Genomic DNA, 22,481 nt, shown 5'->3' with positions numbered 1-22,481 from the left:
TCACCAGCCACTTGAACGGCCCAAAGCTGCTTTGAAATTGAGTCAATAGCCACATCTTGGCTGACTAAAGCAAATTCAACAAGGGATCTCAATGTCACAACATAGGGTGGAATTCGCAAATCTAAGCAGCCCCTGATCACTGCCCTGAGGAAATTGCTGTAAGTGTGCTGGAGTCCAGCTGTCTACCAGGTGCTTGGCATTCTTCCAAATTTGTATGGCCTGTCTGGCCAGGGAATACAAGAGAATGACTCTTCTAGATGAGCTCTTACATGGGTCATAAGCTCATTTGGTAAGGATTGCACTTTATCAGCAAGACTTTGTACAACAGAAATATATGAGAAACCCAAGCTCTCTTGACTAGACGAGGACAGAATAACGTCCCAGGTGAAGACGAACAGAAGCAACTTCCATCAGATGTTATCCTGATGAAGAAGATTATATCTCCAAAAGTCATTTCAGAAGTGGGATTCGAACCCACGCCTCCAGAGGAGACTGCGGCCTAAACACAACGCCTTAGACCACTCGGCCATCCTGACAGTGGAGAGTCCTAAGAAATGTATAAAAGTCACTCAGAAATTTCTGCGTCCATGCAAGCTTGAAATAATTTCAACCTTCAAACACAAGGTGCAACTTTTTGCACAGGACAATAAACACAGAAGATCACATATGAAAGCATTTCATTTCACAGGTGTACTGTTTTTATGCTTTTAGAATAACTTATACCTCTCACCAGCTATTTAGGGTTCTGTATCCTACTCACAAAATTACCTTGCCTGCGACCTTTCTCTCTATACACAAACAACTACTGCTCAGGAAGTAGGAAGGCAGAAGGTGGGGCAGTTTATGCAAATTTATGCTGTCAATGTGCCTTGCAGATTCATGCAGAATTTCTAGATCCTTGCTGGAAACAAGAGAGCAGGCCTTGTTTCAGATCAACTGTCCCTAGCAAGGAACGTCTGAGCACATCCATTCTTTTGCTCTCTAGCCCCTGGCTTGGGACTCACCCTTACTGGCTGAGGAGCGAAGTTCTGCATACCAACGTTGCATAGAAGGTATGTTTGTGATTGGTTTGAGATGGGTGGGAGGTCAAGTGCAGGGAAAAGCAAGTCACCTTCACTTCTAGTCTCTTCTTCTATGCCTACCTGCCGTTCACTCACTCTGTCTTTGTTTCATTCTCTCCTTCCTCAACACCCCATCTCACTCACTGGCTCTATCATTTGTGCTCTTTCCCCTTGCTCTTCATTTCATAGTGGAAACATCTCTTGAATGGATCATTAGAAAATGAGGTTACATAAAATTAAAAATCTACTTATTGGAAAGCAAAAATATCACAAGACTGAATGTAAGCCATTTCTTCAATAAAAGGGATTTTTTAGGCACCCCCCAAAAAACACATAAAACACCACTAGTGCTAGAAGAATATTATACGAGCTTGAAGACAGAATTGGGCAAATTCATTTGCAGTTGAAACTGAAGTTTGGTACTTATTCAGATATTATATGCACTGCCAATTTTTAGCTGAGATTCTGAAGGAACGCAGAGACAAAATGGACTTAAAGATTTGTCAGAAGTGGGATTTGAACCCACGCCTCCAGGAGAGACTGCGGCCTTAACGCAGCGCCTTAGACCACTCGGCCATCCTGACCACATGTTGCTTGTCCATCTACATAGTGAGAAAGATAGTGTGAACAAAAAAAACACACATCTTAGGCCATAAGTGGCTATAGCAAGAAAAAAACTCACTGCACTTTTCCAAAAAGACAACCATATAAGCCCATGTGAGGGAAATGATCTGATTTTCTCCCTCAAGAAAAAAGAAAATTAAACACAGGTTTGTCTGAAGTGGGATTTGAACCCACGCCTCCAGAAGAGACTGCGACCTGAACGCAGCGCCTTAGACCATTCGGCCATCCTGACTTGCAATTGCAGCACCTTCCACAAGCCAGACAGCCATGCAAGTTTGGTACCGAAAAGGCATGCCCTCAATTTATTTATCCCATTATAAGCATTTCCAACAGATCTTTGAACAATCCACACAGAGCAGTACCTATGAAGAACTCTTTAGACCTTTAAAGCGTACAAAGAGAAAGTGCTATTCACCAGCCACTTGAACGGCGCAAAGCTGCTTTGAAATTGAGTCAACAGCCACATCTTGGCTGACTAAAGCAAATTCAACAAGGGAGCTCAATGTCACAACATAGGGTGGAATACGCAAATCTAAGCAGCCCCTGATCACAGCCCTGAGGACATTGCTGTAAGTGTGCTGGAGTACAGCTGTCTACCAGGTGCTTGGCATTCTTCCAAATTTGCATGGCCTGTCTGGCCAGGGAATACAAGAGCATGACTCTTCTAGATGAGCTCTTACATGGGTCCTAAGCTCATTTGGTAAGGATTGCACTTTATCAGCAAGACTTTGTACAACAGAAATATATGAGAAACCCAAGCTCTCTTGACTAGACGAGGACGGAATAACGTCCCAGGTGAAGACGAACAGATGCAACTTCCATCAGATGTTATCCTGATGAAGAAGATTATATCTCCAAAAGTCATGTCAGAAGTGGGATTCGAACCCACCCCTCCAGAGGAGACTGCGGCCTAAACACAGCGCCTTAGACCACTCGGCCATCCTGACAGTGGAGAGTCCTAAGAAATGTATAAAAGTCACTCAGAAATTTCTGCGTCCATGCAAGCTTGAAATAATTTCAACCTTCAAACACAAGGTGCAACTTTTTGCACAGGACAATAAACACAGAAGATCACATATGAAAGCATTTCATTTCACAGGTGTACTGTTTTTATGCTTTTAGAATAACTTATACCTCTCACCAGCTATTTAGGGTTCTGTATCCTACTCACAAAATTACCTTGCCTGCGACCTCTCTCTTTATACACAAACAACTACTGCTCAGGAAGTAGGAAGGCAGAAGGTGGGGCAGTTTATGCAAATTTATGCTGTCAATGTGCCTTGCAGATTCATGCAGAATTTCTAGATCCTTGCTGGAAACAAGAGAGCAGGCCTTGTTTCAGATCAACTGTCCCTAGCCAGCAACGTCTGAGCACATCCACTCTTTTGCTCTCTAGTCCCTGGCTTGGGACTCACCCTCACTGGCTGAGGAGTGAAGTTCTGCATACCAACGTTGCATGGTTTGAGATGGGTGGGAGGTCAAGAGCAGGGTAAAGCAAGTCACCTTCACTTCTAGTCTCCTCTTCTGTGCCTACCTGCCGTTCACTCACTCTGTCTTTGTTTCATTCTCTCCTTCCTCAACACCCCATCTCACTCACTGGCTCTATCATTTGTGCTCTTTCCCCTTGCTCTTCATTTCATAGTGGAAACATCTCTTGAATGGATCATTAGAAAATGAGGTTACATAAAAATAAAAATCTACTTATTGGAAACCAAAAATATCACAAGACTGAATGTAAGCCATTTCTTCAATAAAAGGGATTTTTTAGGCACCCCCCAAAAAACACATAAAACACCACTAATGCTAGAAGAATATTATACGAGCTTGAAGACAGAATTGGGCAAATTCATTTGCAGTTGAAACTGAAGTTTGGTACTTATTCAGAAATGATATGCACTGCCAATTTTTAGCTGAGATTCTGAAGGAACGCAGAGACAAAATGGACTTAAAGTTTTGTCAGAAGTGGGATTCGAACCCACGCCTCCAGGAGAGACTGCGGCCTTAACGCAGCGCCTTAGACCACTCGGCCATCCTGACCACATGTTGCTTGTTCATCTACATAGTGAGAAAGATAGTGTGAACAAAAAAAACACACATCTTAGGCCATGAGTGGCTATAGCAAGAAAAAAACTCACTGCACTTTTCCAAAAAGACAACCATATAAGCCCATGTGAGGGAAATGATCTGATTTTCTCCCTCAAGAAAATAGAAGATTAAACACAGGTTTGTCAGAAGTGGGATTTGAACCCACGCCTCCAGAAGAGACTGCGACCTGAACGCAGCACCTTAGACCACTCGGCCATCCTGACTTGCATTTGCAGCACCTTCCACAAGCCAGACAGCCATGCAAGTGGGGAACCGAAAAGGCATGCCCTCAATTTATTTATCCCATTATAAGCATTTCCAACAGATCTTTGAACAATCCATACAGAGCAGTACCTATGAAGAACTCTTTAGACCTTTAATGAGTACAAAGAGAAAGTGCTATTCACCAGCCACTTGAACGGCCCAAAGCTGCTTTGAAATTGAGTCAATAGCCACATCTTGGCTGACTAAAGCAAATTCAACAAGGGATCTCAATGTCACAACATAGGGTGGAATTCGCAAATCTAAGCAGCCCCTGATCACTGCCCTGAGGAAATTGCTGTAAGTGTGCTGGAGTCCAGCTGTCTACCAGGTGCTTGGCATTCTTCCAAATTTGTATGGCCTGTCTGGCCAGGGAATACAAGAGAATGACTCTTCTAGATGAGCTCTTACATGGGTCATAAGCTCATTTGGTAAGGATTGCACTTTATCAGCAAGACTTTGTACAACAGAAATATATGAGAAACCCAAGCTCTCTTGACTAGACGAGGACAGAATAACGTCCCAGGTGAAGACGAACAGAAGCAACTTCCATCAGATGTTATCCTGATGAAGAAGATTATATCTCCAAAAGTCATTTCAGAAGTGGGATTCGAACCCACGCCTCCAGAGGAGACTGCGGCCTAAACACAGCGCCTTAGACCACTCGGCCATCCTGACAGTGAAGAGTCCTGAGAAATGTATAAAAGTCACTCTGAAATTTCTGCGTCCATGCAAGCTTGAAATAATTTCAACCTTCAAACACAAGGTGCAACTTTTTGCACAGGACAATAAACACAGAAGATCACATATGAAAGCATTTCATTTCACAGGTGTACTGTTTTTATGCTTTTAGAATAACTTATACCTCTCACCAGCTATTTAGGGTTCTGTATCCTACTCACAAAATTACCTTGCCTGCGACCTTTCTCTCTATACACAAACAACTACTGCTCAGGAAGTAGGAAGGCAGAAGGTGGGGCAGTGTATGCAAATTTATGCTGGCAATGTGCCTTGCACATTCATGCAGAATTTCTAGATCCTTGCTGGAAACAAGAGAGCAGGCCTTGTTTCAGATCAACTGTCCCTAGCAAGGAACGTCTGAGCACATCCATTCTTTTGCTCTCTAGCCCCTGGCTTGGGACTCACCCTCACTGGCTGAGGAGTGAAGTTCTGCATACCAACGTTGCATAGAAGGTATGTTTGTGATTGGTTTGAGATGGGTGGGAGGTCAAGAGCAGGGAAAAGCAAGTCACTTTCACTTCTAGTCTCCTCTTCTATGCCTACCTGCCGTTCACTCACTCTGTCTTTGTTTCATTCTCTCCTTCCTCAACACCCCATCTCACTCACTCGCTCTATCATTTGTGCTCTTTCCCCTTGCTCTTCATTTCATAGTGGAAACATCTCTTGAATGGATCATTAGAAAATGAGGTTACATAAAATTAAAAATCTACTTATTGGAAACCAAAAATATCACAAGACTGAATGTAAGCCATTTCTTCAATAAAAGGGATTTTTTAGGCACCCCCCGAAAAACACATAAAACACCACTAGTGCTAGAAGAATATTATAAGAGCTTGAAGACAGAATTGGGCAAATTCATTTGCAGTTGAAACTGAAGTTTGGTACTTATTCAGATATTATATGCACTGCCAATTTTTAGCTGAGATTCTGAAGGAACGCAGAGACAAAATGGACTTAAAGTTTTGTCAGAAGTGGGATTCGAACCCACGCCTCCAACAGAGACTGCGGCCTTAATGCAGCTCCTTAGACCACTCGGCCATCCTGACCACATGTTGCTTGTCCATCTACATAGTGAGAAAGATAGTGTGAACAAAAAAAACACACATCTTAGGCCATAAGTGGATATAGCAAGAAAAAAACTCACTGCACTTTTCCAAAAAGACAACCATGTAAGCCCATGTGAGGGAAATGATCTGATTTTCTCCCTCAATAAAAAAGAAGATTAAACACAGGTTTGTCAGAAGTGGGATTTGAACCCACGCCTCCAGAAGAGACTGCGACCTGAACGCAGCGCCTTAGACCACTCGGCATCCTGACTTGCATTTGCAGCACCTTCCACAAGCCAGACAGCCATGCAAGTTTGGTACCGAAAAGGAATGCCCTCAATTTATTTATCCCATTATAAGCATTTCCAACAGATCTTCGAACAATCCATACAGAGCAGTACCTATGAAGAACTCTTTAGACCTTTAAAGCGTACAAAGAGAAAGTGCTATTCACCAGCCACTTGAACGGCCCAAAGCTGCTTTGAAATTGAGTCAACAGCCACATATTGGCTGACTAAAGCAAATTCAACAAGGGATCTCAATGTCACAACATAGGGTGGAATTCGCAAATCTAAGCAGCCCCTGATCACTGCCCTGAGGAAATTGCTGTAAGTGTGCTGGAGTCCAGCTGTCTACCAGGTGCTTGGCATTCTTCCAAATTTGTATGGCCTGTCTGGCCAGGGAATACAAGAGAATGACTCTTCTAGATGAGCTCTTACATGGGTCCTAAGCTCATTTGGTAAGGATTGCACTTTATCAGCAAGACTTTGTACAACAGAAATATATGAGAAACCCAAGCTCTCTTGACTAGACGAGGACAGAATAACGTCCCAGGTGAAGACGAACAGAAGCAACTTCCATCAGATTTTATCCTGATGAAGAAGATTATATCTCCAAAAGTCATGTCAGAAGTGGGATGCGAACCCACGCCTCCAGAGGAGACTGCGGCCTAAACACAGCGCCTTAGACCACTCGGCCATCCTGACAGTGAAGAGTCTTAAGAAATGTATAAAAGTCACTCTGAAATTTCTGCGTCCATGCAAGCTTGAAATAATTTCAACCTTCAAACACAAGGTGCAACTTTTTGCACAGGACAATAAACACAGAAGATCACATATGAAAGCATTTCATTTCACAGGTGTACTGTTTTTATGCTTTTAGAATAACTTATACCTCTCACCAGCTATTTAGGGTTCTGTATCCTACTCACTAAATTATCTTGCCTGCGACCTCTCTCTTTATACACAAACAACTACTGCTCAGGAAGTAGGAAGGCAGAAGGTGGGGCAGTTTATGCACATTTATGCTGTCAATGTGCCTTGCAGATTCATGCAGAATTTCTAGATCCTTGCTGGAAACAAGAGAGCAGGCCTTGTTTCAGATCAACTGTCCCTAGCAAGGAACGTCTGAGCACATCCATTCTTTTGCTCTCTAGCCCCTGGCTTGGGACTCACCCTTACTGGCTGAGGAGTGAAGTTCTGCATACCAACGTTGCATAGAAGGTATGTTTGTGATTGGTTTGAGATGGGTGGGAGGTCAAGAGCAGGGAAAAGCAAGTCACCTTCACTTCTAGTCTCTTCTTCTATGCCTACCTGCCGTTCACTCACTCTGTCTTTGTTTCATTCTCTCCTTCCTCAACACCCCATCTCACTCACTGGCTCTATCATTTGTGCTCTTTCCCCTTGCTCTTCATTTCATAGTGGAAACATCTCTTGAATGGATCATTAGAAAATGAGGTTACATAAAATTAAAAATCTACTTATTGGAAAGCAAAAATATCACAAGACTGAATGTAAGCCATTTCTTCAATAAAAGGGATTTTTTAGGCACCCCCCAAAAAACACATAAAACACCACTAGTGCTAGAAGAATATTATACGAGCTTGAAGACAGAATTGGGCAAATTCATTTGCAGTTGAAACTGAAGTTTGGTACTTATTCAGATATTATATGCACTGCCAATTTTTAGCTGAGATTCTGAAGGAACGCAGTGACAAAATGGACTTAAAGATTTGTCAGAAGTGGGATTCGAACCCACGCCTCCAGGAGAGACTGCAGCCTTAACGCAGCGCCTTAGACCACTCGGCCATCCTGACCACATGTTGCTTGTCCATCTACATAGTGAGAAAGATAGTGTGAACAAATAAAACACACATCTTAGGCCATAAGTGGCTATAGCAAGAAAAAAACTCACTGCACTTTTCCAAAAAGACAACCATATAAGCCCATGTGAGGGAAATGATCTGATTTTCTCCCTCAAGAAAAAAGAAGATTAAACACAGGTTTGTCAGAAGTGGGATTCGATCCCACGCCTCCAGGAGAGACTGCAGCCTTAACGCAGCGCCTTAGACCACTCGGCCATCCTGACCACATGTTGCTTGTCCATCTACATAGTGAGAAAGATAGTGTGAACAAAAAAAACACACATCTTAGGCCATAAGTGGCTATAGCAAGAAAAAAACTCACTGCACTTTTCCAAAAAGACAACCATATAAGCCCATGTGAGGGAAATGATCTGATTTTCTCCCTCAAGAAAAAAGAAGATTAAACACAGGTTTGTCAGAAGTGGGATTTGAACCCACGCCTCCAGAAGAGACTGCGACCTGAACGCAGCGCCTTAGACCATTCGGCCATCCTGACTTGCATTTGCAGCACCTTCCACAAGCCAGACAGCCATGCAAGTTTGGTACCGAAAAGGCATGCCCTCAATTTATTTATCCCATTATAAGCATTTCCAACAGATCTTTGAACAATCCACACAGAGCAGTACCTATGAAGAACTCTTTAGACCTTTAAAGCGTACAAAGAGAAAGTGCTATTCACCAGCCACTTGAACGGCGCAAAGCTGCTTTGAAATTGAGTCAACAGCCACATCTTGGCTGACTAAAGCAAATTCAACAAGGGAGCTCAATGTCACAACATAGGGTGGAATACGCAAATCTAAGCAGCCCCTGATCACAGCCCTGAGGACATTGCTGTAAGTGTGCTGGAGTACAGCTGTCTACCAGGTGCTTGGCATTCTTCCAAATTTGCATGGCCTGTCTGGCCAGGGAATACAAGAGCATGACTCTTCTAGATGAGCTCTTACATGGGTCCTAAGCTCATTTGGTAAGGATTGCACTTTATCAGCAAGACTTTGTACAACAGAAATATATGAGAAACCCAAGCTCTCTTGACTAGACGAGGACGGAATAACGTCCCAGGTGAAGACGAACAGATGCAACTTCCATCAGATGTTATCCTGATGAAGAAGATTATATCTCCAAAAGTCATGTCAGAAGTGGGATTCGAACCCACGCCTCCAGAGGAGACTGCGGCCTAAACACAGCGCCTTAGACCACTCGGCCATCCTGACAGTGGAGAATCCTAAGAAATGTAGAAAAGTCACTCAGAAATTTCTGCGTCCATGCAAGCTTGAAATAATTTCAACCTTCAAACACAAGGTGCAACTTTTTGCACAGGACAATAAACACAGAAGATCACATATGAAAGCATTTCATTTCACAGGTGTACTGTTTTTATGCTTTTAGAATAACTTATACCTCTCACCAGCTATTTAGGGTTCTGTATCCTACTCACAAAATTACCTTGCCTGCGACCTCTCTCTTTATACACAAACAACTACTGCTCAGGAAGTAGGAAGGCAGAAGGTGGGGCAGTTTATGCAAATGTATGCTGTCAATGTGCCTTGCAGATTCATGCAGAATTTCTAGATCCTTGCTGGAAACAAGAGAGCAGGCCTTGTTTCAGATCAACTGTCCCTAGCAAGGAACGTCTGAGCACATCCATTCTTTTGCTCTCTAGCCCCTGGCTTGGGACTCACCCTCACTGGCTGAGGAGTGAAGTTCTGCATACCAACGTTGCATAGAAGGTATGTTTGTGATTGGTTTGAGATGGGTGGGAGGTCAAGAGCAGGGTAAAGCAAGTCACCTTCACTTCTAGTCTCCTCTTCTGTGCCTACCTGCCGTTCACTCACTCTGTCTTTGTTTCATTCTCTCCTTCCTCAACACCCCATCTCACTCACTGGCTCTATCATTTGTGCTCTTTCCCCTTGCTCTTCATTTCATAGTGGAAACATCTCTTGAATGGATCATTAGAAAATGAGGTTACATAAAAATAAAAATCTACTTATTGGAAACCAAAAATATCACAAGACTGAATGTAAGCCATTTCTTCAATAAAAGGGATTATTTAGGCACCCCCCAAAAAACACATAAAACACCACTAGTGCTAGAAGAATATTATACGAGCTTGAAGACAGAATTGGGCAAATTCATTTGCAGTTGAAACTGAAGTTTGGTACTTATTCAGAAATGATATGCACTGCCAATTTTTAGCTGAGATTCTGAAGGAACGCAGAGACAAAATGGACTTAAAGTTTTGTCAGAAGTGGGATTCGAACCCACGCCTCCAGGAGAGACTGCGGCCTTAACGCAGCGCCTTAGACCACTCGGCCATCCTGACCACATGTTGCTTGTTCATCTACATAGTGAGAAAGATAGTGTGAACAAAAAAAACACACATCTTAGGCCATGAGTGGCTATAGCAAGAAAAAAACTCACTGCACTTTTCCAAAAAGACAACCATATAAGCCCATGTGAGGGAAATGATCTGATTTTCTCCCTCAAGAAAATAGAAGATTAAACACAGGTTTGTCAGAAGTGGGATTTGAACCCACGCCTCCAGAAGAGACTGCGACCTGAACGCAGCGCCTTAGACCACTCGGCATCCTGACTTGCATTTGCAGCACCTTCCACAAGCCAGACAGCCATGCAAGTTTGGTACCGAAAAGGAATGCCCTCAATTTATTTATCCCATTATAAGCATTTCCAACAGATCTTCGAACAATCCATACAGAGCAGTACCTATGAAGAACTCTTTAGACCTTTAAAGCGTACAAAGAGAAAGTGCTATTCACCAGCCACTTGAACGGCCCAAAGCTGCTTTGAAATTGAGTCAACAGCCACATATTGGCTGACTAAAGCAAATTCAACAAGGGATCTCAATGTCACAACATAGGGTGGAATTCGCAAATCTAAGCAGCCCCTGATCACTGCCCTGAGGAAATTGCTGTAAGTGTGCTGGAGTCCAGCTGTCTACCAGGTGCTTGGCATTCTTCCAAATTTGTATGGCCTGTCTGGCCAGGGAATACAAGAGAATGACTCTTCTAGATGAGCTCTTACATGGGTCCTAAGCTCATTTGGTAAGGATTGCACTTTATCAGCAAGACTTTGTACAACAGAAATATATGAGAAACCCAAGCTCTCTTGACTAGACGAGGACAGAATAACGTCCCAGGTGAAGACGAACAGAAGCAACTTCCATCAGATGTTATCCTGATGAAGAAGATTATATCTCCAAAAGTCATGTCAGAAGTGGGATGCGAACCCACGCCTCCAGAGGAGACTGCGGCCTAAACACAGCGCCTTAGACCACTCGGCCATCCTGACAGTGAAGAGTCTTAAGAAATGTATAAAAGTCACTCTGAAATTTCTGCGTCCATGCAAGCTTGAAATAATTTCAACCTTCAAACACAAGGTGCAACTTTTTGCACAGGACAATAAACACAGAAGATCACATATGAAAGCATTTCATTTCACAGGTGTACTGTTTTTATGCTTTTAGAATAACTTATACCTCTCACCAGCTATTTAGGGTTCTGTATCCTACTCACTAAATTATCTTGCCTGCGACCTCTCTCTTTATACACAAACAACTACTGCTCAGGAAGTAGGAAGGCAGAAGGTGGGGCAGTTTATGCAAATTTATGCTGTCAATGTGCCTTGCAGATTCATGCAGAATTTCTAGATCCTTGCTGGAAACAAGAGAGCAGGCCTTGTTTCAGATCAACTGTCCCTAGCAAGGAACGTCTGAGCACATCCATTCTTTTGCTCTCTAGCCCCTGGCTTGGGACTCACCCTTACTGGCTGAGGAGTGAAGTTCTGCATACCAACGTTGCATAGAAGGTATGTTTGTGATTGGTTTGAGATGGGTGGGAGGTCAAGAGCAGGGAAAAGCAAGTCACCTTCACTTCTAGTCTCTTCTTCTATGCCTACCTGCCGTTCACTCACTCTGTCTTTGTTTCATTCTCTCCTTCCTCAACACCCCATCTCACTCACTGGCTCTATCATTTGTGCTCTTTCCCCTTGCTCTTCATTTCATAGTGGAAACATCTCTTGAATGGATCATTAGAATATGAGGTTACATAAAATTAAAAATCTACTTATTGGAAAGCAAAAATATCACAAGACTGAATGTAAGCCATTTCTTCAATAAAAGGGATTTTTTAGGCACCCCCCAAAAAACACATAAAACACCACTAGTGCTAGAAGAATATTATACGAGCTTGAAGACAGAATTGGGCAAATTCATTTGCAGTTGAAACTGAAGTTTGGTACTTATTCAGATATTATATGCACTGCCAATTTTTAGCTGAGATTCTGAAGGAACGCAGTGACAAAATGGACTTAAAGATTTGTCAGAAGTGGGATTCGAACCCACACCTCCAGGAGAGACTGCAGCCTTAAGGCAGCGCCTTAGACCACTCGGCCATCCTGACCACATGTTGCTTGTCCATCTACATAGTGAGAAAGATAGTGTGAACAAATAAAACACACATCTTAGGCCATAAGTGGCTATAGCAAGAAAAAAACTCACTGCACTTTTCCAAAAAGACAACCATATAAGCCCATGTGAGGGAAATGATCTGATTTTCTCCCTCAAGAAAAAAGAAGATTAAACACAGGTTTGTCAGAAGTGGGATTCGATCCCATGCCTCCAGGAGAGACTGCAGCCTTAACGCAGCGCCTTAGACCACTCGGCCATCCTGACCACATGTTGCTTGTCCATCTACATAGTGAGAAAGATAGTGTGAACAAAAAAAACACACATCTTAGGCCATGAGTGGCTATAGCAAGAAAAAAACTCACTGCACTTTTCCAAAAAGACAACCATATAAGCCCATGTGAGGGAAATGATCTGATTTTCTCCCTCAAGAAAATAGAAGATTAAACACAGGTTTGTCAGAAGTGGGATTTGAACCCACGCCTCCAGAAGAGACTGCGACCTGAACGCAGCGCCTTAGACCACTCGGCATCCTGACTTGCATTTGCAGCACCTTCCACAAGCCAGACAGCCATGCAAGTTTGGTACCGGAAAGGCATGCCCTCAATTTATTTATCCCATTATAAGCATTTCCAACAGATCTTTGAACAATCCATACAGAGCAGTACCTATGAAGAACTCTTTAGACCTTTAAAGCGTACAAAGAGAAAGTGCTATTCACCAGCCACTTGAACGGCGCAAAGCTGCTTTGAAATTGAGTCAACAGCCACATCTTGGCTGACTAAAGCAAATTCAACAAGGGATCTCAATGTCACAACATAGGGTGGAATACGCAAATCTAAGCAGCCCCTGATCACAGCCCTGAGGACATTGCTGTAAGTGTGCTGGAGTACAGCTGTCTACCAGGTGCTTGGCATTCTTCCAAATTTGCATGGCCTGTCTGGCCAGGGAATACAAGAGCATGACTCTTCTAGATGAGCTCCTACATGGGTCCTAAGCTCATTTGGTAAGGATTGCACTTTATCAGCAAGACTTTGTACAACAGAAATATATGAGAAACCCAAGCTCTCTTGACTAGACGAGGACGGAATAACGTCCCAGGTGAAGACGAACAGATGCAACTTCCATCAGATGTTATCCTGATGAAGAAGATTATATCTCCAAAAGTCATGTCAGAAGTGGGATTCGAACCCACGCCTCCAGAGGAGACTGCAGCCTAAACACAGCGCCTTAGACCACTCGGCGATCCTGACAGTGGAGAATCCTAAGAAATGTATAAAAGTCACTCAGAAATTTCTGCGTCCATGCAAGCTTGAAATAATTTCAACCTTCAAACACAAGGTGCAACTTTTTGCACAGGACAATAAACACAGAAGATCACATATGAAAGCATTTCATTTCACAGGTGTACTGTTTTTATGCTTTTAGAATAACTTATACCTCTCACCAGCTATTTAGGGTTCTGTATCCTACTCACAAAATTACCTTGCCTGCGACCTCTCTCTTTATACACAAACAACTACTGCTCAGGAAGTAGGAAGGCAGAAGGTGGGGCAGTTTATGCAAATTTATGCTGTCAATGTGCCTTGCAGATTCATGCAGAATTTCTAGATCCTTGCTGGAAACAAGAGAGCAGGCCTTGTTTCAGATCAACTGTCCCTAGCCAGCAACGTCTGAGCACATCCACTCTTTTGCTCTCTAGTCCCTGGCTTGGGACTCACCCTCACTGGCTGAGGAGTGAAGTTCTGCATACCAACGTTGCATAGAAGGTATGTTTGTGATTGGTTTGAGATGGGTGGGAGGTCAAGAGCAGGGTAAAGCAAGTCACCTTCACTTCTAGTCTCCTCTTCTGTGCCTACCTGCCGTTCACTCACTCTGTCTTTGTTTCATTCTCTCCTTCCTCAACACCCCATCTCACTCACTGGCTCCATCATTTGTGCTCTTTCCCCTTGCTCTTCATTTCATAGTGGAAACATCTCTTGAATGGATCATTAGAAAATGAGGTTACATAAAAATAAAAATCTACTTATTGGAAACCAAAAATATCACAAGACTGAATGTAAGCCATTTCTTCAATAAAAGGGATTTTTTAGGCACCCCCCAAAAAACACATAAAACACCACTAGTGCTAGAAGAATATTATACGAGCTTGAAGACAGAATTGGGCAAATTCATTTGCAGTTGAAACTGAAGTTTGGTACTTATTCAGAAATGATATGCACTGCCAATTTTTAGCTGAGATTCTGAAGGAACGCAGAGACAAAATGGACTTAAAGTTTTGTCAGAAGTGGGATTCGAACCCACGCCTCCAGGAGAGACTGCGGCCTTAACGCAGCACCTTAGACCACTCGGCCATCCTGACCACATGTTGCTTGTTCATCTACATAGTGAGAAAGATAGTGTGAACAAAAAAAACACACATCTTAGGCCATGAGTGGCTATAGCAAGAAAAAAACTCACTGCACTTTTCCAAAAAGACAACCATATAAGCCCATGTGAGGGAAATGATCTGATTTTCTCCCTCAAGAAAATAGAAGATTAAACACAGGTTTGTCAGAAGTGGGATTTGAACCCACGCCTCCAGAAGAGACTGCGACCTGAACACAGCACCTTGGACCACTCGGCCATCCTGACTTGCATTTGCAGCACCTTCCACAAGCCAGACAGCCATGCAAGTGGGGAACCGAAAAGGCATGCCCTCAATTTATTTATCCCATTATAAGCATTTCCAACAGATCTTTGAACAATCCATACAGAGCAGTACCTATGAAGAACTCTTTAGATCTTTAATGAGTACAAAGAGAAAGTGCTATTCACCAGCCACTTGAACGGCCCAAAGCTGCTTTGAAATTGAGTCAATAGCCACATCTTGGCTGACTAAAGCAAATTCAACAAGGGATCTCAATGTCACAACATAGGGTGGAATTCGCAAATCTAAGCAGCCCCTGATCACTGCCCTGAGGAAATTGCTGTAAGTGTGCTGGAGTCCAGCTGTCTACCAGGTGCTTGGCATTCTTCCAAATTTGTATGGCCTGTCTGGCCAGGGAATACAAGAGAATGACTCTTCTAGATGAGCTCTTACATGGGTCATAAGCTCATTTGGTAAGGATTGCACTTTATCAGCAAGACTTTGTACAACAGAAATATATGAGAAACCCAAGCTCTCTTGACTAGACGAGGACAGAATAACGTCCCAGGTGAAGACGAACAGAAGCAACTTCCATCAGATGTTATCCTGATGAAGAAGATTATATCTCCAAAAGTCATTTCAGAAGTGGGATTCGAACCCACGCCTCCAGAGGAGACTGCGGCCTAAACACAGCGCCTTAGACCACTCGGCCATCCTGACAGTGAAGAGTCCTGAGAAATGTATAAAAGTCACTCTGAAATTTCTGCGTCCATGCAAGCTTGAAATAATTTCAACCTTCAAACACAAGGTGCAACTTTTTGCACAGGACAATAAACACAGAAGATCACATATGAAAGCATTTCATTTCACAGGTGTACTGTTTTTATGCTTTTAGAATAACTTATACCTCTCACCAGCTATTTAGGGTTCTGTATCCTACTCACAAAATTACCTTGCCTGCGACCTCTCTCTTTATACACAAACAACTACTGCTCAGGAAGTAGGAAGGCAGAAGGTGGGGCAGTTTATGCAAATTTATGCTGTCAATGTGCCTTGCAGATTCATGCAGAATTTCTAGATCCTTGCTGGAAACAAGAGAGCAGGCCTTGTTTCAGATCAACTGTCCCTAGCAAGGAACGTCTGAGCACATCCATTCTTTTGCTCTCTAGCCCCTGGCTTGGGACTCACCCTCACTGGCTGAGGAGTGAAGTTCTGCATTCCAACGTTGAATAGAAGGTATGTTTGTGATTGGTTTGAGATGGGTGGGAGGTCAAGAGCAGGGTAAAGCAAGTCACCTTCACTTCTAGTCTCCTCTTCTGTGCCTACCTGCCGTTCACTCACTCTGTCTTTGTTTCATTCTCTCCTTCCTCAACACCCCATCTCACTCACTGGCTCTATCATTTGTGCTCTTTCCCCTTGCTCTTCATTTCATAGTGGAAACATCTCTTGAATGGATCATTAGAAAATGAGGTTACATAAAAATAAAAATCTACTTATTGGAAACCAAAAATATCACAAGACTGAATGTAAGCCATTTCTTCAATAAAAGGGATTTTTTAGGCACCCCCCAAAAAACACATAAAACACCACTAGTGCTAGAAGAATATTATACGAGCTTGAAGACAGAATTGGGCAAATTCATTTGCAGTTGAAACTGAAGTTTGGTACTTATTCAGAAATGATATGCACTGCCAATTTTTAGCTGAGATTCTGAAGGAACGCAGAGACAAAATGGACTTAAAGTTTTGTCAGAAGTGGGATTCGAACCCACGCCTCCAGGAGAGACTGCGGCCTTAACGCAGCGCCTTAGACCACTCGGCCATCCTGACCACATGTTGCTTGTTCATCTACATAGTGAGAAAGATAGTGTGAACAAAAAAAACACACATCTTAGGCCATGAGTGGCTATAGCAAGAAAAAAACTCACTGCACTTTTCCAAAAAGACAACCATATAAGCCCATGTGAGGGAAATGATCTGATTTTCTCCCTCAAGAAAATAGAAGATTAAACACAGGTTTGTCAGAAGTGGGATTTGAACCCACGCCTCCAGAAGAGACTGCGACCTGAATGCAGCACCTTAGACCACTCGGCCATCCTGACTTGCATTTGCAGCACCTTCCACAAGCCAGACAGCCATGCAAGTGGGGAACCGAAAAGGCATGCCCTCAATTTATTTATCCCATTATAAGCATTTCCAACAGATCTTTGAACAATCCATACAGAGCAGTACCTATGAAGAACTCTTTAGACCTTTAATGAGTGCAAAGAGAAAGTGCTATTCACCAGCCACTTGAACGGCCCAAAGCTGCTTTGAAATTGAGTCAATAGCCACATCTTGGCTGACTAAAGCAAATTCAACAAGGGATCTCAATGTCACAACATAGGGTGGAATTCGCAAATCTAAGCAGCCCCTGATCACTGCCCTGAGGAAATTGCTGTAAGTGTGCTGGAGTCCAGCTGTCTACCAGGTGCTTGGCATTCTTCCAAATTTGTATGGCCTGTCTGGCCAGGGAATACAAGAGAATGACTCTTCTAGATGAGCTCTTACATGGGTCATAAGCTCATTTGGTAAGGATTGCACTTTATCAGCAAGACTTTGTACAACAGAAATATATGAGAAACCCAAGCTCTCTTGACTAGACGAGGACAGAATAACGTCCCAGGTGAAGACGAACAGAAGCAACTTCCATCAGATGTTATCCTGATGAAGAAGATTATATCTCCAAAAGTCATTTCAGAAGTGGGATTCGAACCCACGCCTCCAGAGGAGACTGCGGCCTAAACACAGCGCCTTAGACCACTCGGCCATCCTGACAGTGAAGAGTCCTGAGAAATGTATAAAAGTCACTCTGAAATTTCTGCGTCCATGCAAGCTTGAAATAATTTCAACCTTCAAACACAAGGTGCAACTTTTTGCACAGGACAATAAACACAGAAGATCACATATGAAAGCATTTTATTTCACAGGTGTACTGTTTTTATGCTTTTAGAATAACTTATACCTCTCACCAGCTATTTAGGGTTCTGTATCCTACTCACAAAATTACCTTGCCTGCGACCTTTCTCTCTATACACAAACAACTACTGCTCAGGAAGTAGGAAGGCAGAAGGTGGGGCAGTTTATGCAAATTTATGCTGGCAATGTGCCTTGCACATTCATGCAGAATTTCTAGATCCTTGCTGGAAACAAGAGAGCAGGCATTGTTTCAGATCAACTGTCCCTAGCAAGGAACGTCTGAGCACATCCATTCTTTTGCTCTCTAGCCCCTGGCTTGGGACTCACCCTCACTGTCTGAGGAGTGAAGTTCTGCATACCAACGTTGCATAGAAGGTATGTTTGTGATTGGTTTGAGATGGGTGGGAGGTCAAGAGCAGGGAAAAGCAAGTCACTTTCACTTCTAGTCTCCTCTTCTATGACTATCTGCCGTTCACTCACTCTGTCTTTGTTTCATTCTCTCCTTCCTCAACACCCCATCTCACTCACTCGCTCTATCATTTGTGCTCTTTCCCCTTGCTCTTCATTTCATAGTTGAAACATCTCTTGAATGGATCATTAGAAAATGAGGTTACATAAAATTAAAAATCTACTTATTGGAAACCAAAAATATCACAAGACTGAATGTAAGCCATTTCTTCAATAAAAGGGATTTTTTAGGCACCCCCCGAAAAACACATAAAACACCACTAGTGCTAGAAGAATATTATAAGAGCTTGAAGACAGAATTGGGCAAATTCATTTGCAGTTGAAACTGAAGTTTGGTACTTATTCAGATATTATATGCACTGCCAATTTTTAGCTGAGATTCTGAAGGAACGCAGAGACAAAATGGACTTAAAGTTTTGTCAGAAGTGGGATTCGAACCCACGCCTCCAGCAGAGACTGCGGCCTTAATGCAGCTCCTTAGACCACTCGGCCATCCTGACCACATGTTGCTTGTCCATCTACATAGTGAGAAAGATAGTGTGAACAAAAAAAACACACATCTTAGGCCATAAGTGGATATAGCAAGAAAAAAACTCACTGCACTTTTCCAAAAAGACAACCATATAAGCCCATGTGAGGGAAATGATCTGATTTTCTCCCTCAATAAAAAAGAAGATTAAACACAGGTTTGTCAGAAGTGGGATTTGAACCCACGCCTCCAGAAGAGACTGCGACCTGAACGCAGCGCCTTAGACCACTCGGCATCCTGACTTGGATTTGCAGCACCTTCCACAAGCCAGACAGCCATGCAAGTTTGGTACCGAAAAGGCATGCCCTCAATTTATTTATCCCATTATAAGCATTTCCAACAGATCTTCGAACAATCCATACAGAGCAGTACCTATGAAGAACTCTTTAGACCTTTAAAGCGTACAAAGAGAAAGTGCTATTCACCAGCCACTTGAACGGCCCAAAGCTGCTTTGAAATTGAGTCAACAGCCACATCTTGGCTGACTAAAGCAAATTCAACAAGGGATCTCAATGTCACAACATAGGGTGGAATTCGCAAATCTAAGCAGCCCCTGATCACTGCCCTGAGGAAATTGCTGTAAGTGTGCTGGAGTCCAGCTGTCTACCAGGTGCTTGGCATTCTTCCAAATTTGTATGGCCTGTCTGGCCAGGGAATACAAGAGAATGACTCTTCTAGATGAGCTCTTACATGGGTCCTAAGCTCATTTGGTAAGGATTGCACTTTATCAGCAAGACTTTGTACAACCGAAATATATGAGAAACCCAAGCTCTCTTGACTAGACGAGGACAGAATAACGTCCCAGGTGAAGACGAACAGAAGCGACTTCCATCAGATGTTATCCTGATGAAGAAGATTATATCTCCAAAAGTCATGTCAGAAGTGGGATTCGAACCCACGACTCCAGAGGAGACTGCGGCCTAAACACAGCGCCTTAGACCACTAGGCCATCCTGACAGTGAAGAGTCCCAAGAAATGTATAAAAGTCACTCTGAAATTTCTGCGTCCATGCAAGCTTGAAATAATTTCAACCTTCAAACACAAGGTGCAACTTTTTGCACAGGACAATAAACACAGAAGATCACATATGAAAGCATTTCATTTCACAGGTGTACTGTTTTTATGCTTTTAGAATAACTTATACCTCTCACCAGCTATTTAGGGTTCTGTATCCTACTCACAAAATTACCTTGCCTGCGACCTTTCTCTCTATACACAAACAACTACTGCTCAGGAAGTAGGAAGGCAGAAGGTGGGGCAGTTTATGCAAATTTATGCTGGCAATGTGCCTTGCACATTCATGCAGAATTTCTAGATCCTTGCTGGAAACAAGAGAGCAGGCCTTGTTTCAGATCAACTGTCCCTAGCAAGGAACGTCTGAGCACATCCATTTATTTATTTATTTATTTATTTAGAATTTTATAGAGCGCACGGCTACCTCCAGAGGGGGTGTCCCGGCGCTAAGACTACTTGATTATCACAGAGGGGAGTACCAAGTTCATAAAAAATCTGGAAGTGTACAGAAGCTTTGTAGACTAGTGCTTAGAAAACAGCCAAGTTTTCAGTTTACGGCGAAAGACTTGTTCTGATTCGGAAAACCTGAGATCCAAGGGAAGACTGTTCCAAAGCTTAGCGGACAGAACGGTAAAGGTTCTACCACCAGTACGCGTGAGTCTGAAGCGAGGAACCGTCATCAGGCATAGACTATTAGATCTCAGATGCCTAACTGAAGAAGCTATATTAAGCCTTTTGCTCAAATAGCAGGGGCCAATGCCATTGATTGCCCTAAAGGCAAGGGTCAGAACCTTAAAAACAATGCGGCGGGCAATTGGGAGCCAATGAAGCTCCTCTCGATAGGCTCTGACCGAGTTGCGTGGAGGGATGTTGCCAATCAGCCTTGCAGCCGCATTTTGTATAATCTGAAGTCGATCAATGAGATATTGGGGGGCACCGGCATAGAGGCTGTTGGCATAATCAAGATGAGACGTAATAAGTCCCTGAACCACTGTTTTACGGGAAGATTGGGGGAGATAGGGAAAAATCTTCCTGATCATGCGCAGTTTATTAAAGCAAGCAGCCGCCACTTTATTAACCTGGATTTTTCCGGACAAGGTATTGTCAAATATAAAGCCCAGGTTGCGGGCTGAATGCACTGGTACAGGAGGAGGGTCCAGAATGGCAGGCCACCAGAGGGTAGAAGGGGGAGCAGTTTTCTGGCTGAAAAAAAGGACCTCTGTTTTTTCAGTGTTAAGGGCAAGATGGTTAGCAGCCATCCAAGTGCAGATATTGCCAAGGCAGTTTCGAAAGTTGGAAAAGAGGGAGTCAGAATGGTCTCTAAATGAAAAAACAAGCTGAGTATCATCAGCATACGAGACCACCCTGACTCCGAAAGACTCAACTACCTTGGCAAGAGGGGCCAGGTAAACATTAAACAATAAAGGGCTCAAAGCTGAGCCCTGGGGTACGCCACACAGGAGGGGTTTATCTTCAGATTGGTAAGGATGCAGCAGTACCCTTTGGGTCCGTCCGGATAAAAAGGATTTGATCCATGCTAAAACAGTGCCCTCAATCCCCAGCTGTTGGAGTCTGGATGTAAGAATGACATGGGAAACCGTGTTGAATGCGGCGGATAGGTCGAGGAGAACCAACATGGCCTCCTCACCCCTATCCACCGATTCCCTAATTGTCTCTGAGACTTCCAGCAACGCTGTCTCGGTGCTGTAGCCGGTTCGAAACCCAGATTGGGAATCGTGAAGCAGTTTATTTGTTTCCAAGAATTGGGCCATTTGTTTCTGAACAACTTTCTCCAATATCTTAGCTGGCTTAGGCAGAAGCGAAATGGGTCGGTAGCTGCAGAACAGGGAAGAATCAGCGTTGGGTTTTTTAAGAATGGGAAGCAGCCTAGCTTGTTTCCATGCTGAAGGAAAAAGACCCTGGGTCAGGGAGGCGTTCCAAATGGAAAGAAGGGGATTAACTAAAACAGGGGCAAGATTGCCCATTATTTTAGCAGGAACAGGGTCTAAAGGTGAGCCAGACTTGACTTGCTGAAGAAGAGATAAAGCAGACTCAAATGATAATTCATTAAAGGAGTTGAAGGAACTTTGCACAAGGGGAGAGGAGTCTGAAATTGGGTTGGGCATGGCTGAGACAAATGAAGAAGCAAGTTTAGCAATTTTATCCTGAAAAAAATCAGAGAGACCGTTGCAAAGATCTTGGGTAGGGCTGCATTGAGTTTTTATGGCCTGAGGAGTAACAAAATCTTTCACAATTGAGAAAAGAGTTTTTGATGAATTCTGTGCCTGTTGAATACGGTTAGAGAAATATGATCTCATGGAAGAACGTTTGAGCATTTGAAATTTATTTAAAGCAGATTTATAGGCCAGTTTAGCCTCTGGATCATATTTCTGACGCCAAATGCGTTCTAGCCTTTTACATTTGCTTTTTTCCTCGCGAAGGAGGGGGGTAAACCAGGGAGCCGAGGGACGAGATCTGGCGGATGCCAGGGGAGCAAGAGGAG

The 22,481-nt window shown here is 43.2% G+C and overlaps 21 non-coding genes across 21 annotated transcripts; all 21 read right to left on the bottom strand.

Annotated features, from left to right (window-relative positions):
- Positions 1-453: 453 nt before the first annotated feature.
- On the bottom strand, positions 454-536 carry TRNAL-UAG (transfer RNA leucine (anticodon UAG)). Its single transcript has one exon. It is a non-coding gene; the product is annotated as a tRNA-Leu (tRNA).
- A 1,026-nt stretch (positions 537-1,562) lies between these two features.
- Positions 1,563-1,645, bottom strand: TRNAL-AAG (transfer RNA leucine (anticodon AAG)). The gene has a single exon. It is a non-coding gene; the product is annotated as a tRNA-Leu (tRNA).
- Positions 1,646-2,549: 904 nt separating this feature from the next.
- On the bottom strand, positions 2,550-2,632 carry TRNAL-UAG (transfer RNA leucine (anticodon UAG)). Its single transcript has one exon. It is a non-coding gene; the product is annotated as a tRNA-Leu (tRNA).
- A 1,007-nt stretch (positions 2,633-3,639) lies between these two features.
- Positions 3,640-3,722, bottom strand: TRNAL-AAG (transfer RNA leucine (anticodon AAG)). The gene has a single exon. It is a non-coding gene; the product is annotated as a tRNA-Leu (tRNA).
- Positions 3,723-3,911: 189 nt separating this feature from the next.
- Positions 3,912-3,994, bottom strand: TRNAL-CAG (transfer RNA leucine (anticodon CAG)). Its single transcript has one exon. It is a non-coding gene; the product is annotated as a tRNA-Leu (tRNA).
- Positions 3,995-4,626: 632 nt separating this feature from the next.
- On the bottom strand, positions 4,627-4,709 carry TRNAL-UAG (transfer RNA leucine (anticodon UAG)). The gene has a single exon. It is a non-coding gene; the product is annotated as a tRNA-Leu (tRNA).
- Positions 4,710-6,721: 2,012 nt separating this feature from the next.
- On the bottom strand, positions 6,722-6,804 carry TRNAL-UAG (transfer RNA leucine (anticodon UAG)). The gene has a single exon. It is a non-coding gene; the product is annotated as a tRNA-Leu (tRNA).
- A 1,026-nt stretch (positions 6,805-7,830) lies between these two features.
- Positions 7,831-7,913, bottom strand: TRNAL-AAG (transfer RNA leucine (anticodon AAG)). The gene has a single exon. It is a non-coding gene; the product is annotated as a tRNA-Leu (tRNA).
- Positions 7,914-8,102: 189 nt separating this feature from the next.
- TRNAL-AAG (transfer RNA leucine (anticodon AAG)) lies at positions 8,103-8,185 on the bottom strand. Its single transcript has one exon. It is a non-coding gene; the product is annotated as a tRNA-Leu (tRNA).
- A 189-nt stretch (positions 8,186-8,374) lies between these two features.
- On the bottom strand, positions 8,375-8,457 carry TRNAL-CAG (transfer RNA leucine (anticodon CAG)). Its single transcript has one exon. It is a non-coding gene; the product is annotated as a tRNA-Leu (tRNA).
- A 632-nt stretch (positions 8,458-9,089) lies between these two features.
- On the bottom strand, positions 9,090-9,172 carry TRNAL-UAG (transfer RNA leucine (anticodon UAG)). Its single transcript has one exon. It is a non-coding gene; the product is annotated as a tRNA-Leu (tRNA).
- A 1,026-nt stretch (positions 9,173-10,198) lies between these two features.
- On the bottom strand, positions 10,199-10,281 carry TRNAL-AAG (transfer RNA leucine (anticodon AAG)). Its single transcript has one exon. It is a non-coding gene; the product is annotated as a tRNA-Leu (tRNA).
- A 903-nt stretch (positions 10,282-11,184) lies between these two features.
- Positions 11,185-11,267, bottom strand: TRNAL-UAG (transfer RNA leucine (anticodon UAG)). Its single transcript has one exon. It is a non-coding gene; the product is annotated as a tRNA-Leu (tRNA).
- A 1,026-nt stretch (positions 11,268-12,293) lies between these two features.
- TRNAL-AAG (transfer RNA leucine (anticodon AAG)) lies at positions 12,294-12,376 on the bottom strand. Its single transcript has one exon. It is a non-coding gene; the product is annotated as a tRNA-Leu (tRNA).
- A 1,175-nt stretch (positions 12,377-13,551) lies between these two features.
- On the bottom strand, positions 13,552-13,634 carry TRNAL-UAG (transfer RNA leucine (anticodon UAG)). The gene has a single exon. It is a non-coding gene; the product is annotated as a tRNA-Leu (tRNA).
- Positions 13,635-14,660: 1,026 nt separating this feature from the next.
- On the bottom strand, positions 14,661-14,743 carry TRNAL-AAG (transfer RNA leucine (anticodon AAG)). Its single transcript has one exon. It is a non-coding gene; the product is annotated as a tRNA-Leu (tRNA).
- Positions 14,744-14,932: 189 nt separating this feature from the next.
- On the bottom strand, positions 14,933-15,015 carry TRNAL-CAG (transfer RNA leucine (anticodon CAG)). The gene has a single exon. It is a non-coding gene; the product is annotated as a tRNA-Leu (tRNA).
- A 632-nt stretch (positions 15,016-15,647) lies between these two features.
- TRNAL-UAG (transfer RNA leucine (anticodon UAG)) lies at positions 15,648-15,730 on the bottom strand. The gene has a single exon. It is a non-coding gene; the product is annotated as a tRNA-Leu (tRNA).
- Positions 15,731-16,756: 1,026 nt separating this feature from the next.
- TRNAL-AAG (transfer RNA leucine (anticodon AAG)) lies at positions 16,757-16,839 on the bottom strand. Its single transcript has one exon. It is a non-coding gene; the product is annotated as a tRNA-Leu (tRNA).
- Positions 16,840-17,743: 904 nt separating this feature from the next.
- TRNAL-UAG (transfer RNA leucine (anticodon UAG)) lies at positions 17,744-17,826 on the bottom strand. The gene has a single exon. It is a non-coding gene; the product is annotated as a tRNA-Leu (tRNA).
- Positions 17,827-19,838: 2,012 nt separating this feature from the next.
- On the bottom strand, positions 19,839-19,921 carry TRNAL-UAG (transfer RNA leucine (anticodon UAG)). Its single transcript has one exon. It is a non-coding gene; the product is annotated as a tRNA-Leu (tRNA).
- Positions 19,922-22,481: the final 2,560 nt, after the last annotated feature.

Source organism: Lissotriton helveticus, chromosome 8 (genome assembly GCF_964261635.1).
Source record: "Lissotriton helveticus chromosome 8, aLisHel1.1, whole genome shotgun sequence".
NCBI classification, from domain to species: Eukaryota; Metazoa; Chordata; class Amphibia; order Caudata; family Salamandridae; genus Lissotriton; species Lissotriton helveticus.
This window is presented reverse-complemented; position numbering and strand designations above follow the sequence as displayed.